The sequence below is a fragment of the Buteo buteo genome, chromosome 9 (genome assembly GCF_964188355.1).
Source record: "Buteo buteo chromosome 9, bButBut1.hap1.1, whole genome shotgun sequence".
Taxonomy (NCBI): Eukaryota; Metazoa; Chordata; class Aves; order Accipitriformes; family Accipitridae; genus Buteo; species Buteo buteo.
The window spans coordinates 28746231-28759404 of NC_134179.1; the positions used below are offsets into that span (position 1 = coordinate 28746231).

The following is a 13174-nucleotide window of genomic DNA, read 5'->3' on the forward strand; positions in this document are numbered from 1 at the left end:
GGCCAGGTCCTGCCCATGCCCTGAGCTCAGGGTAGAGGATTGTGCTTCGTCGTCTCCTCAGCCGGTGACTGGGAAGACGCCAAACACAGAGCGTGGCAATGCTGGCACGTAGCATGGGCCTGGGTCTGGGGAGACCTGGCACAGGGCAGCCCACCTCTTTGCTATTCAAAGCTATCACCCTGCCAAGCAGGGAGACCTCGTCCAAGCCACCCACCGGGGGCAGCCAGCTCACGCCAGTTTCTGGGGGGTGCCGAGGAGCTGCTGGCAAGGGCTGGCTGGCCCGGGCAGAGCCGTGCTGGGAACACCTGAGCACCTTCTGAGAGGGACGACCCTGTGCCAGTGAGAGTGCCCCATTTGCTAGCAGAGCTGGTGCCCCGGCGAGCCCGGGGCTGATGCTCTGCTGGCAGGACACCTCCGCAGGCTGCCTCGTGCTGCCGAGCACAGGGAGGTCCTGGCTGGAGGTCCTGGAGGCATCACCAGCAACGGCCAGGGTTACCGGCGCTCCTGACGGGCTTGGGAGCACAGGTCCTCCTGCGCGTTAACGGGCTGTATGTGCCTTTCCAAGATTTCCAAGCTCAGCAGTAAATGCCATGCAGAAAACTGCTGAGGCGGAAGGGACGGCAGTGAACTAGAGAGAGGTGTCAGCACCGAGTCCCCCCCCCCGTCAGCCTGTGACCCCCATCAGAGCAACGCTGCTCCCCCCAGCCCCCCGTCCCAGTCCGGTGTCTGCTGGCTCTCCCAGGCCCCGAGTGCCAGTGGTCTGTGTGCCGGCCCGCAGCCGGCTGTGCTGCCCACCCCGCGGCAGCAGCGCGGGGGAAATGCCAGGCATTAATGTCAGCCTTGGGACGCCTACAGCATGTTTCCTTTCCACCAGCAGACAGGATGTAAGCTGTCACAGGTTTTAATTAGCCTTCGCCAAGAGCTGCAATGCAATGCTCCTGATTTTCGTCAGCACATCTCTCGGTTTGAGGCTATCTCTTCTCAGACCAGTCTTTTGACAGGGCCACAATACTGAAGCCCCCATCCCTCTAAGGCCATTTACAAGCTCTCTCTTCTAGGTACATTTTAAAAAAAACCCCACAGAATCCTGTATTCTAAAAGCATCCTGTGAGCACTGCAGAGTGCTGGCTGTTTCTGGATAAAGTTTGTCCAGATGTCTGCAGTACTACTGGACTCAGCTAAGTCCTAGATGTCTCCAGTAGCAACATTGCACCTGCCCTGCATATTTCTCGCGGCACATAGATGGGAATAGCTGTATGTATGCAGAGAGGTCAGGAAAACCTTTTCTGGCTTGCCTGAGAGTTTCATTTAGAAATAAAATGAAATGGTTAGCTTAGAGATAAGCTGGTTACAACTAAGGCTTGGACACATAATAAAAGTTGTACTGCTTTAAACAAGGTGAGTGTCCTGCTCCCACCGGTCTTTAGGTAAAACGGAGTCAGTGCTCCCAGGTTTTCTCCAGTGGGAAATCTCCAGTTTACTTCAAACCCCATCACTCAGCACTGCAATACAGAAGTAGCAGACTTGGTACCAGAGCTGTGAGATCCCACCCACTGGCCTTTGCAGCTGGCTATAACTTCCAGACAGGGAACGGTGACAAGTAGGAACAGGGCAGTAACATCTGAAGTCCCTCCAACCATTTTAAAGCTGTGTGTATGCCTTGATGAGCTGGTCCACTGCAAACTGGACACCTCTTGTCCCGCCAGCAGTGTGGGCTCTGCAGGCTGACCCCTCTATGGGAGATGCCTCAGCTCCCAATTCACCCCATTGAATTCATCCGACCATAGCCCCCAGTCACTGGTCTTGGAGACATACATATGTGTGTGGTGACATCAATCAGTGGCAGGTGATATTGTTTCAAAATGTCTTTAGCTTTCTGGGTGTGAAAACCATGGTTTTGGTGTTTATTGAATAAATTTGGATTGCAGCTTTCATGAGACTGTAATTTATCAAAAGCACAAAGGGGAGTCATGCAGGCCAAGTCTCTAGAGCTGACATGAAAGTTAGAAAACAGGTAGAATGAAAGTTTTAAGTTACCTCTGCCAACAATGATGACATATTTTTCCCATTGACAAGCTTTTTAGTTTGACTGGTATTTTTAGTGTTGTTTTTTTCAAAATGTTACATTTCCAAAGAAAGCAGACACCTTCTATAATAATGTCAGCCAGTCTCTGAGTTTCTCAGCAGAACTCAGTTTCTATGAACTGTTTTGAACTAACCCGCCTGAGAAGCTGAATATGTTACTTCTGTGTTTATAAATAGGCCCATTTTCTCAAAACTCTTTCCCAGGTAAACTGCTCTCAATTAATATGAAATACTTTCACTTTTTACTTGAATTTAAAAAAAAGAGGGATCCCACATGGATCAGAGTGCTGTTATGCTAACAGTTAATAAAGGGACAAGTCTTACCCTGAAAAAACCTCATCTTTTGGGTTTGCTCCAGGTCTCTGCAGTTCCTGATTGTCTTATGCCTACGTCTGAATCAATCAGCCCAATCACTATGTTGAGTTGTTAACTACTCCTTTCCTCACCACATCCCTATGAGGAAAGGCAGCATTATTAACCCTGTGTTACAGATGGGGACTTGTGGTGCAGAGAGTTGAAATGTCACACTGAAGATGATACAGGTCATCTGGACCAGAGCAGGGGGTGAATGCCCACTCTTCCCCTGAAAAGCAGCACCCTACCCACTATGCTTACATACAGCTGGTGCTGTGATAGTATTATTTTTTGACTCGTTATTTCCCATCAGTCAGCCTATGAAAGAAAACTTACAGTACTATCATCAGCTGGTTAAACAAGGGAGCTAAAGCATTTAGCTAGTATAAGCACACAAAGGATGAAAAATGGAAGAGAGTAAAAGTGAATGAAGAGAAAAACTGAAGGGCATGAGCAGCATGGCTGCCAAGAAGTAGTAGGAGGGTATAGGATGGAAATCAAAGCTTTGAGCTGACCCATAAAACTCCGTACTGTTACCAGCAACGCAACTGATTTCACCCTCAGATATCTTGTTTTGCAACAACCTTCACTTGACTCATCTACACCTTCCCACTTGAGTCCTGTGGCCAACAAGAAACCCTCCCACCTCCTTTAACCACAGCCTTTCACATAAGGGTCTCTGCCGTCAGCCCCCAAACTCTGCATGATTCACACCCTCTGCATCTCTGCCCCCCTCTGCATCTCTGCAGATATTTCTCTGAGCTTTCTCAGCTTGGCAAAGCAAGTCTGTCACACCATTGGAAAAAAAAAAAAAAGGTGACTAAATGTGGTTGCATGATGACAGGAATCAGATCTTCAGTGTTGGGATGGGATCCAGCATCTCTGTAGGAGAGTTCAGTACACGCTGTGCCTCTCTGCTTGGACCTGGCTGCCTGGGTAGGGGAAGGAGCCAGAACAACACAGAAAAGACCACACAGAGCCCAAACTCCCCCACTCCTTGTTCTGTCAGTGTGCAGCTGTTTCCTTCTGCAAGGAAATGCAGTGCTAGCTTCACTATCAGGCTGGAAAATAAGACAGTGGTTAATTAAATGACTTTCCCAATGTCATAATAAAAGCTGCAGATCAGACTTGCCTCACTCCTGAAAACCCAGGTGAGTGTTGTCTTCAGTACACTGCTCCTCTCACTTTCTGCAATTGCATCTGCAGTCATGGCAAGAGTTGGTCTGGGTCCACTAACCTCTCCAACACTACGTCAATGGAAAACCCAATGGAAAACCTTTGGGGTAGGAATCCTGACCCCATAAATGTTTGAACAGGATGCACCTTGTTTAATGTCTTCCCTGCCAGGAGTGGGTAATGAAGTTAGCACCTAATAAGCAATATGCAAACTCAGCCTCAGAGGTATAGAAGATGCCTTGTAGAAAAACAAACATCAGCTGTCAGGTAATATCCTCTAGACAACATCCCAAGGAATAAGTTCCTTCAGGGTCTCAGTTTGCTATGGAGGATGTGTGCTTTAAAACAAAACATTTGCCCTACTTACTTCTTGAAGTTTGTCATTGATAGTTTTCCAACATAAATCCAAAGGATTTCTGATTGGCATGTTGGTCAATAACCCGAAAGTAAGTATGGGAGTATTCTACCTTTTCCTAATGCTGCTGATAATTGCTCAGTAGGTCCAGAAACCAGGCACTGCAGTGAATTTATCTCATGAGCTAACTCTTCAGTCAATGTCTGGATCAGCACTAGTTGATTAGAGCATGTCCTGCATGCTACTGCAACCAGGAACTGGTCTGGGAGCTGGAGGAAACTAGTTTCTAGGCAGTTGAATCTGCAAGATGAATAAACTCATCAACTTTCTGGAAATGACTTATGGTTCAGTTACTGCAATCACCTGCATTAGCCCAGTCAGGTAGTTTGCGAACCTCTGTAGGGGAAAGGAAAAATCACCATTTAGACCAAGAACAGTCAGGACTGGATAGTTCACGGGTTTGGCAACCACGTCACAAAGGCTTTCACCTCCATTTGAGGTTCATCCTCGCCGTATAGTAGCTATGAAGGGTAACGCTCCAGTAAGTGCTCCATGGTATTTGTATAGCTTACTACCTGCAGAGAAAAATTCAGGGGATATTCCATTTGTGACTGCTCTGAATCCTAAAAGGTGACAGCTTTATGAAGGTGGGTTCCTTGTGACAATTCCAACTTGTGACAATTTTCCTGCTATTAAGTGTAATAGAGACTTTTCTATGTATGCTTCTGTAGGTTCAGAGGCTCTAGACCATGTCTGCAGGCAGCAAGTCTGGAGTGTTGCCCAAGGTGGCAATGTTTTTTGGAATACAAAAGACACTTTTCATTTAAAGGCTGATTAGCTTATGCTAATCACAGACAAACAAAAAGTTCTTTCCATAGGGCTTTGTGGGCCTTCTCTGTTGCTTTATGTCACGATGAAGCCACCAGTGGCTTGGCCACAGGCCTGGGAGGTTTCGGGGGGCGACTGTGTTTGTGGCACAAAGGAAGCTGGGTTTAACCTGACTTTCACACGAGCCTCTTCTGCGCCTCAGAGCTTTTGTGTATTTGTCGACTCAAATGTATTCAGTGGAAATGATACTTCCTTTTGCGAGATGAGCTGATTGAAGGCCTTTCTGGCCATTAGTTCTGTGAGGCAGGTGCCGATGAAGCAGCTGGGGCTCTGCCCAGGCTATTCGGCAGGATTAGCACCAGCTCGAGGGATAGGCAAAGCAGGCAGTCACCCAGGGGAGCAAGCTACCGAGAGTGTGAAAACCATCACAGCTCTCCTGCCCACACCACCTGGAGAGCAGTGCTCCTCGGGCAGCCAGGCAAGGCTCCGGGCAAAGGAGCTACTGCTGAACCACTGCTTGGAGGAGCAGCAGCTCCTGCTCTGTCCTGCCCCAGCTTACCACCTGAAGCGCAAACAGACAAACCTGGGTCCCCAAGGGCTATTTCTCCTGGTTCTTCTGCTTGCCCTCTCCCTTTTCCTAGTGTAGGGGCAGCCCAGTGCTGGCACGTGATGTTTGCTTGTCCTGCTGAGATATCTTAAACTGGCTTTGTCTGGAGGGGTGGTAAAACAGGGGAGACTGCCAGAGCACACCTCCCTCCCCCATACACCCAGGCCACAAACAAATTAACTGTTGGCACCAGCTGCAAATTAGCTGATGGCACCAGCACACAACAACGTGGATTACACGACCGGAGTGCACTGTGTTCTTGGTAAATGCTGCCTCCTGCAGAAATGAGAGGGAGGACCCATATTGTACACAAAGCAGGGATGAGGCACTGGGACCGCTTTCCTGCGCAGCCAAGTCTGTTCTTACAGACAGAGGTCTGAAAGCCAAAGCCAGAGGCTGGAGGAGGCAGGGACTCAGGGCTGGAGGGGGTCCGAGACTGCCCTTCCAGCCAGTCACCCATCACCAGCCAACACAGGGATGCTGCTGTCTCCTTCCTATAGAGGCAGCAATAGCCCCTTTTTCCCTGCAGGCTCCTGGAGTTTGTAGGGCTGGGGGGGTGGGGGAGGGAGGTGGTGGTGGTGGTTGTGATAGTATTTTTTGATTGTAACACCTAGTAAATTATGGCATCAAAGAAAACAGAGCAGTGAATCCTGGGCACTTGTTCAGTATTTGAGTTCCACCTGTCCCCCCAGGCTGTATGATGATTCTGGACTCTGAGATGGAGCCGTATGGCAAGCCAGGAGGTGTCACATTAGAGCCACTGCACAGACTTCAATCAGGAATGTTTCCAGTTAAAGGAAAATGTGTTAAACTCAGCCTTTCTCACAGTCTGACAGCTCCTGATGTTCATGTCAAGAAACGAATGCAAAAAATGTGCTCACTCTGAAGAGAGACATAACTGAAGAATAATTCACTGCAAGTGCTCGTACAGCACAACTTGCCCCGTTCCCCAAGTGAGGAATGTTCAATGACTCAGACTTTCACTACCTGAAGACCCAAGATACTGCTGCCCTTCCTGCCTTTCCTCTGTAAGCTTTTTATTTAACACATAACGCGCCTACTTGCAACACCACCGTGCCCAGTTAGCAGTGCCATTTGACTAACTGGACTAGGTTTATGAGAGGATATTGCAGTGAAGTAGCTGCAGTTCAAATGGTAGCATTCCTCTGCTTATTGGAAGTCAGTTTAATGAAGGAATGAGGCACTGCCACTAACATCAGCAGAAATTTCCCACCGGTTTGGCTAGGCAAGCCATGACCTGTAGCAAAATAAGGCAGTAAATGCTGTCACAGCCAACTCTTCTGCCTGTTTTAAAGGCTTTGCTACCCAAAGGAAAGAAAAACAGTTGGAAAGCAAAGAATCTAAATGCTCTGCAGGGGAAACTGCCAATGGAGGCTTCTCAACAGCACAGGCAGAAACTAATATGAACAAGGAGCAAGTGCTGGCAGCCCTTGTCATGGGATGGGATAGACGCAAGGAAGAGTCTGAGCTCCTGCTAGGCTCACACAGGTCTGGTGGGAGGGCGAGAAGAGCAGCTGGGGGCAATGCCAGGAGATGCAGTTCCCACCGCCTCTCCCGTCCGTCCCCTATACAACAGCAGCCCCCGCTCTGCACCCGTGACTGCTGGCTCCACATATACACTCCCTCTTCTGCAACTCACCTGGGGTCCTCTAGTGCAGACACTGACAGCGGCACCACATGGTATATGCACGGGCAAGCCAAGGTATATCGCCTTGCTCCTGGGCATTAAACATCTGTGCAGGCACTAGTGTATATGGCACATGATGTACGTACCTGGCTGAAGGCAACCATGGCTTGCTCAAACCTTTGCTGAATAAGAGCGATGGTGCTGAACACCGGCGGGAAGGCACAGTCTTGAGGGGCTGAAAACAAGAATGAGTTTGTCATCAGTTTCCATCATCCAGCAAAGCTCCCACAAAGGTGAGGGATTTGAGCATTTAAAGGAGTCATTGCTATAAAGTGTGTAGAAGAGGATAAAGTCTCTTTGTGCTCCTGACTCCTGGATGCTGCTGCATTTCCCCTCAAGTGCCGGGGCTCCAAGCCCCACAGCAGTCAGCACAACGGCCGCTGCCCTGCACAGCCAGCCGGGCACGGCAGCGCTGGGCTGGCCTGGTGCACAGCCGCAGCATCGTAGGCAAAGCCCTGACTTTGTTAAAAAGCACCGGCCGAGGCACCCCAGTGGGTGTCTGCCCAAATTAGAACAACCTCAGCACCAGCGTCTGAATGGGGGCTGCTCCCCCAACCTCCTTTTACGGTCAGCGGGGAGACATGGGCGCTTGTAGGGCACCGACCTTCCTTCCCTGCTTCTGCAGCCGGCTTTGGGAGAAGAAGAGCCATGTCCTTTCCCAGAAGTGCCCGCTTCTCTGCGCTGACTATAAAAGGCCCCTGGAGCAGCCGAGTTGGATACAGACCTCCACGCTCTGTAAGGTAGGGTGAGAGGAGGCTGCACTCGGTGAGCCTAGCTGGGCTCTCAGAAGCAAGCCGGGTGCCCTGCAGAGGTAACCAAGCTGCCTTCAATTAGAGGTAGGTAAGTTGCCTCCTGAAAATCCACGGGGGAGCTGCCTGCCTCTTAAAGAGCTCAAATCCCTCAAATATGTACTTCAGGACAGCAGGCTCTGTGTGGCCACCCGCCATCTGAATGCAAGCATGGGCGCCAAGTAACAAGGCTATTTCAGGAACAAGTGACACAGCAGAGGAGCATCAGAGGCAAGAAATGGCTCCTTGCTGCTAAGTGTTGACATGAGGCCAATAAAGGGCAGGTTACTGCCCTTTGAGGGATGCCTGTCTTATTAAAGTTGTATTTGCAGTATTTTTTTGAGATACTTGAAATCCAGGGTCATATATTTACAGACAACTTTCTGAACATTTGGCCCCATTTACTGAGTGGAAAAAGAATTATTAAAAATGCCATCTGCTTTTTCCTGAAACTTTGTCCCAAATTCAGCAGAATTTCAGCAGCTTTCACCTCTAACTCTCAATTTTTACTCCTGAAGATTGTTAGCAGCATATCACTCCATGCGGTTTACAAATGGCAAACAAGCCCTACTATCTGTGTCTGCAGATATTCTCTCCTGGGAGAAGTGGAAAAGTAGCCTCAGCCTTTTGCTGGGATGTCACAGAGGAGAAGGTGAGTGTGTGTGTGCGCGTGTGTGTGCGTGCACCAAGCATTGCTGCCAAAGCTGGAGGTGAGACGAGGAACTGAGTAGTTTCCTAGAGGGCAGAAACCGAGACCTCACTGAATCAGTGCAAACCAGCCCAGCGCAAATGGTGGGCACCTGTGGAACACGGAGGGGATCTGGAGGCACAGCACGCTCCCTGAGGGTGCCGGGGACCAAGCCCTGTGAAGGGTGATGGGAGGTCGAGCCGGCTAAGACCACTCCCATGGTGCCCCAGCCCATGTAACCCAAAGCAAATGCAGTTTCTCAGAGATGAGCGATGCTCCCCGTTGTTATCAGCAGAGAAAAGTAAAGCAGTAGCAGAAGTCACCTCGCACTCTCTGCAGGGAAAGGTGCTGGCACGCATGGCCATGAAGCTGCAGCAGCACTGTGGTGAGATACTAGAAAATCCCTTTCTGCTAGGAACAGTGAAAGACAGGAGTGACACAGGTATATTCAATCCTGGTTTATACCTGTTTTATACCAGCTGGACACTGGTACATTTACTCCTGTGGCATCTCCGCCTGTGGGAGCTTGTGTGACAGGAATAGGTGACACTGCTTCATACCTGCAGAGGAGCTGGTTTCTGAATGCAATGGTTGTTCCCCATGCTTGTGCTATCATGGCCGTTTTTGCTGCCTACCTTTGACAAATACCTTAAAATACACAATCAGAAGTCAAAGAAATGAACACTGAAATTGCTTATTGTGTACATGTTTCTGTTACGAGAGCAGCAGATTTTTTCTTTGATAAACATTGACTCATTATTACCAGAAGATCTTCTGAAGTCAGCTGCTCGACAAAAGGTCTCCTTGTGACAAAGGCCATGTTGCTCTCACAGCGGTCACTGCAGAGCACGCAGAGTTAAACATGTTTTGCGGAAAGGTTATTCTCCTAAGATGCTGTAGGGTGTTGTCCTCATGCTTGAGCCCAACAGGACTCCAGTTTGGGGGAGTCCTCCAGCTTGAATTTAAAATATGGTACTGGGTGCGGGGGTGGTGGTGGTGCTGTCTGTCTCTTGCTGGCTTTGCTGTATCAGGATAAATCACGAGGCTAGTGATAGAGAGATAGAAATAGCTGCACACTGCAGCAGAAGTGAGGATGAATCCTGACCCAGACAGGTCTGTTTTCTCCCCAGTCTACTTCCTTGTATCGTAAGCTCTGACCATATCAGCTTATGACAGTGACAGAGTTGTCTGTCATCCCGCCTCCATTCAAAGCCATGAGCACTGCTCAGTACAGACTCCCAAACAAGCTGCACGTGGGAGGGCAGACACCAATTTCTTAATCTGGTTTAATATCTGCCAGCAAGCGGCACCGGGAGGTCAGCTAGGAACCACTTCTGAACCCACCTAGGACCAGGCAGAGGCACCCTCTCTGCAGAGCAGGCGGGGGATGCTCAGGGAAACGCAACCTTCCCGACTGCCGCCCGGGGTGGGGACGGGGTTACAGCTGGTGGCAGCACAACGCTCGGGATGCCTGCATCCATGTGTCGCCAGGAGGGCAAAGAAAGAGCATTGCACTGCAGAGAATAACAAGTTTGTTCCTCTCCCTGAACCGGTGTAATGCAAATTATTTCTGTTACCATTATTCCTGTTACTCTACAGTTGCCACAATTTCACCTACTAAGTGCGTATAGCGAAGATTAAATGAGCAATGTCCTTCAAGTTATGCATGTACACGTGCACACATTTTGGCACCAGTGAAAATATCAGACCCGATGTTCCTCCTCTCACTCCAAATATGAGGGAGAGCAAGACCTAGCTCTGGGCTGTGATGCTGGAGGGTCTCCTGAGAGGCTGAGGCATGAACCCAAGGGTCACTCCTGCCTGGTGGGGAGCCATGGCAGGTCCTGCAGAAACCGCTGCGCTTTGCAGCAGGTTTATGTGCTTTAGCAGACCCAGCTCTGGGCAAGAGACAGAGTTAGCAGTAGTTCACCACCTCCTTGCAGAGGTGGGAAGCAGGGCCCTGGGCCCAACAGCGGGGATGGGGTGCAGATCTTCCTTGATTCACCCATCTCTGGTGTTTGTCGCCTGCAGAAGGAGTGCGCTGGCTGCCGGCTGAGACAGGTGAGAAGTCCTTCCAAATTACTCCCTTCCTTAGGTCTCTGACGATGGCCTCTCCTCTCGGTGAATTAAAAACAAATCCTATCTCCACAGGGTGAAACGTTTCCTATCACGATTCGGTAGCAAAGGACTAAATCTGGGAAGTGGGAGGTACTGGGATGTGGAGAGTCAATCCAGCGCATGCAACATGTTTCAGATAAAAGCAATAAATTACTTCATCAGGGTCCAGGGCCTTGGAACTGGCTATTTCCACACAGAAAGCACATTCAGTTTTTATGGTTTTAAAAATTAAATTAATGCCTTGTTAGAATAGTTTGCATAAAAGTTCCCACATGGGGTACATATTTCTTCCTTCTGGCCTGAGTCCTCATCAGTGCAAGAATAGCTCCATGAGAAGCTCCCACCACCCCCCTGCAGGACAGCTGAGCTGTCTCCCAGCCTTTGTGCTTCTTTGAAGCTACTGGACATCTTTACTGGGTGTCCATGCCCTCCCCGGCTTCCTGTGTGATCCCCGGTAAAACCTCCCCGCCCTCTTTGGAAATCCCTTAGAAAGCCAGTACAGGTGGGCAATGCCAATGTCAGGTCGGTGGTGCAAAACCTGGACCTGGACAGACTTATACCTGTCAGATTCAGTGTTTAGTCTTTAATTTGCACAGAGAAAATGGTCATTTTCATTTGATTTATTGAACCTGAATCATATTATGTCATGAAGAAAAACTTTATTCCCAAGTGTTGTTGCTACTTTGGTGGAAAAAACCCTACACATCTCTTTTGCTGAAAGATTGCAGCAGGCACAGAGGAACCAAATTAACTTTGCCCTGTGGTCCAAGAGCTGGGAGAATTTGAACCCATTTATGCCAGTATTGACTATCAATTACATCATACTTTCTCTCTTCAGGGGTTTTCCTCCACTTAACAGAAATCTTTTCTTGCTTCAGGGAGGATATCACAGTATCTGCCACAAGTTAAACTCCAGCCCTTCTTACTCTAGCCTGTAACCTACTCTCATTTCGAGACACAGCAGTTAACACAAGAGTGGCATCTGCAGATTGTGGAATTACATGTGTACTCACTGGAATCCATTTACCTAGTAAAATCACCTACATGCACTGCACAAGGTCTTCATCCCAGGCATCCACAAGAACTGCCTGAAGACTTGACCATAACCAGGAAAACAGGAGAGAAAGCCTAAAAAGTATCCCGCTGCTCTGCACATTGCGGTGGGATGTAGGGTACTGAGAATGCTGAACAACCCTGGTACCAAATGATTTGCTTTTTGAAACTGGCAGAGAAGTCGAAACTCCTTTATTAGCTCAAAGCACTCCACCAAAAAGACTGAAAATCCAGAGTTTAGTCATTCTTCCTCAGATGGGCTAATCACGTGCTGCTGGTTTATAGGTGCAAATGCATCACTTGTTTTCACTCATTCGGAAAGCCTTTCAAAGTGTTACCTCCTTCAGAGATATACAGGGACATGATTTTGCCATCTGGAGAGACTTTTAGGTGGCCAGATTCTTCAGCAGGCAAGGGCCAGCACTAGCTGAAAACTAAACCCATTTCTAAAACCTTGGACTTCTGTTTCTTCGGGACTTTCAGAAATGTCCCCACACCTACAAACCTACTTCTACAATCCTTAAGGAGGAACTAAAAGCCTCTTCACCCCCCCTCCACCATGCTAGGCAAGAGTCCTTGTGAAAATGGCAAACCCAAATGCTTCCTTCTTCTCCTGAAAGAATCCATCACTGGCAGGAACACAGAAATTTCACGTGGTTCACATTAAGTGATCGCTTAAACCAAACCCCATGAGACACCAAAAGCAGAAGCAGAGAGGGCAGCCCGGGGGGTTTCCAGGAGGTGTGCTGGCAGGTAAAGCTGCCTTTCCTCGACCAGGTTTTCCCAGGGGACACACCAAAATTCCCAGGGACTTTCCCTTCCCTGGCCACATTGTGCATGTGCACATGCAGAGGAGGCCGGGGAAGGGGCAGCTGTGACCACCCTGGCACATCGGACCACCAAAACGGGGGGGGGAAACAGGCTCCTGGGGGGGATGAGTCCTTTAAATGAGCTTTTGCCTGGACCTCTCCTCCAGTTCGTTTCTCACCTGAGGCCAGCAGCAAGGAGGGGGTGGCCCTGCTCCACCTTGGAAGTGGGACCACCTCTCCCCCCAGTATGGCCAGGCCTCGACCATCACCGGGGCATCATCACCCATAGCTCCCTGTCCATCTGCGAAGGGGAAGGGTCAGGTTCCCTCCCGCAGTGAGGTGAGTGGGTGCAGCCAGCGCCACGCAAGCACTGCGGCGCAGGGGGCCTTGCCTGGCTGGCCACGGTGGGAACAGACGAGGTGGGGGATGTAATGGGGGTGACCGAGGCGATGGGAGCAAGGGACCAAATCTTGTTATCGCTGTATAGCTGGCGTCATTCAGGAAGGGTAGGGGAAATGGAAGAAGAGAAGGAGGAAAGGGGTAAGCCAGGCTGGGGCGAGCTCCCACGGCTGCGGGGGAGCGGGAAGGGCTTGGAGCAGGTGGCG

At 49.6% G+C, this 13174-nt stretch overlaps 1 protein-coding gene across 1 annotated transcript in view; it reads right to left on the reverse strand.

Moving 5' to 3' along the window:
• Positions 1–7283, reverse strand: part of TAGAP (T cell activation RhoGTPase activating protein) — a 44500-nt gene extending 37217 nt beyond the window's left edge. The window contains exon 1 of the mRNA XM_075036805.1: positions 7200–7283. The gene's annotated coding sequence lies outside the window, so the exon portion shown is untranslated. The remainder of the gene's footprint in view (positions 1–7199) is intronic.
• Positions 7284–13174: the final 5891 nt, after the last annotated feature.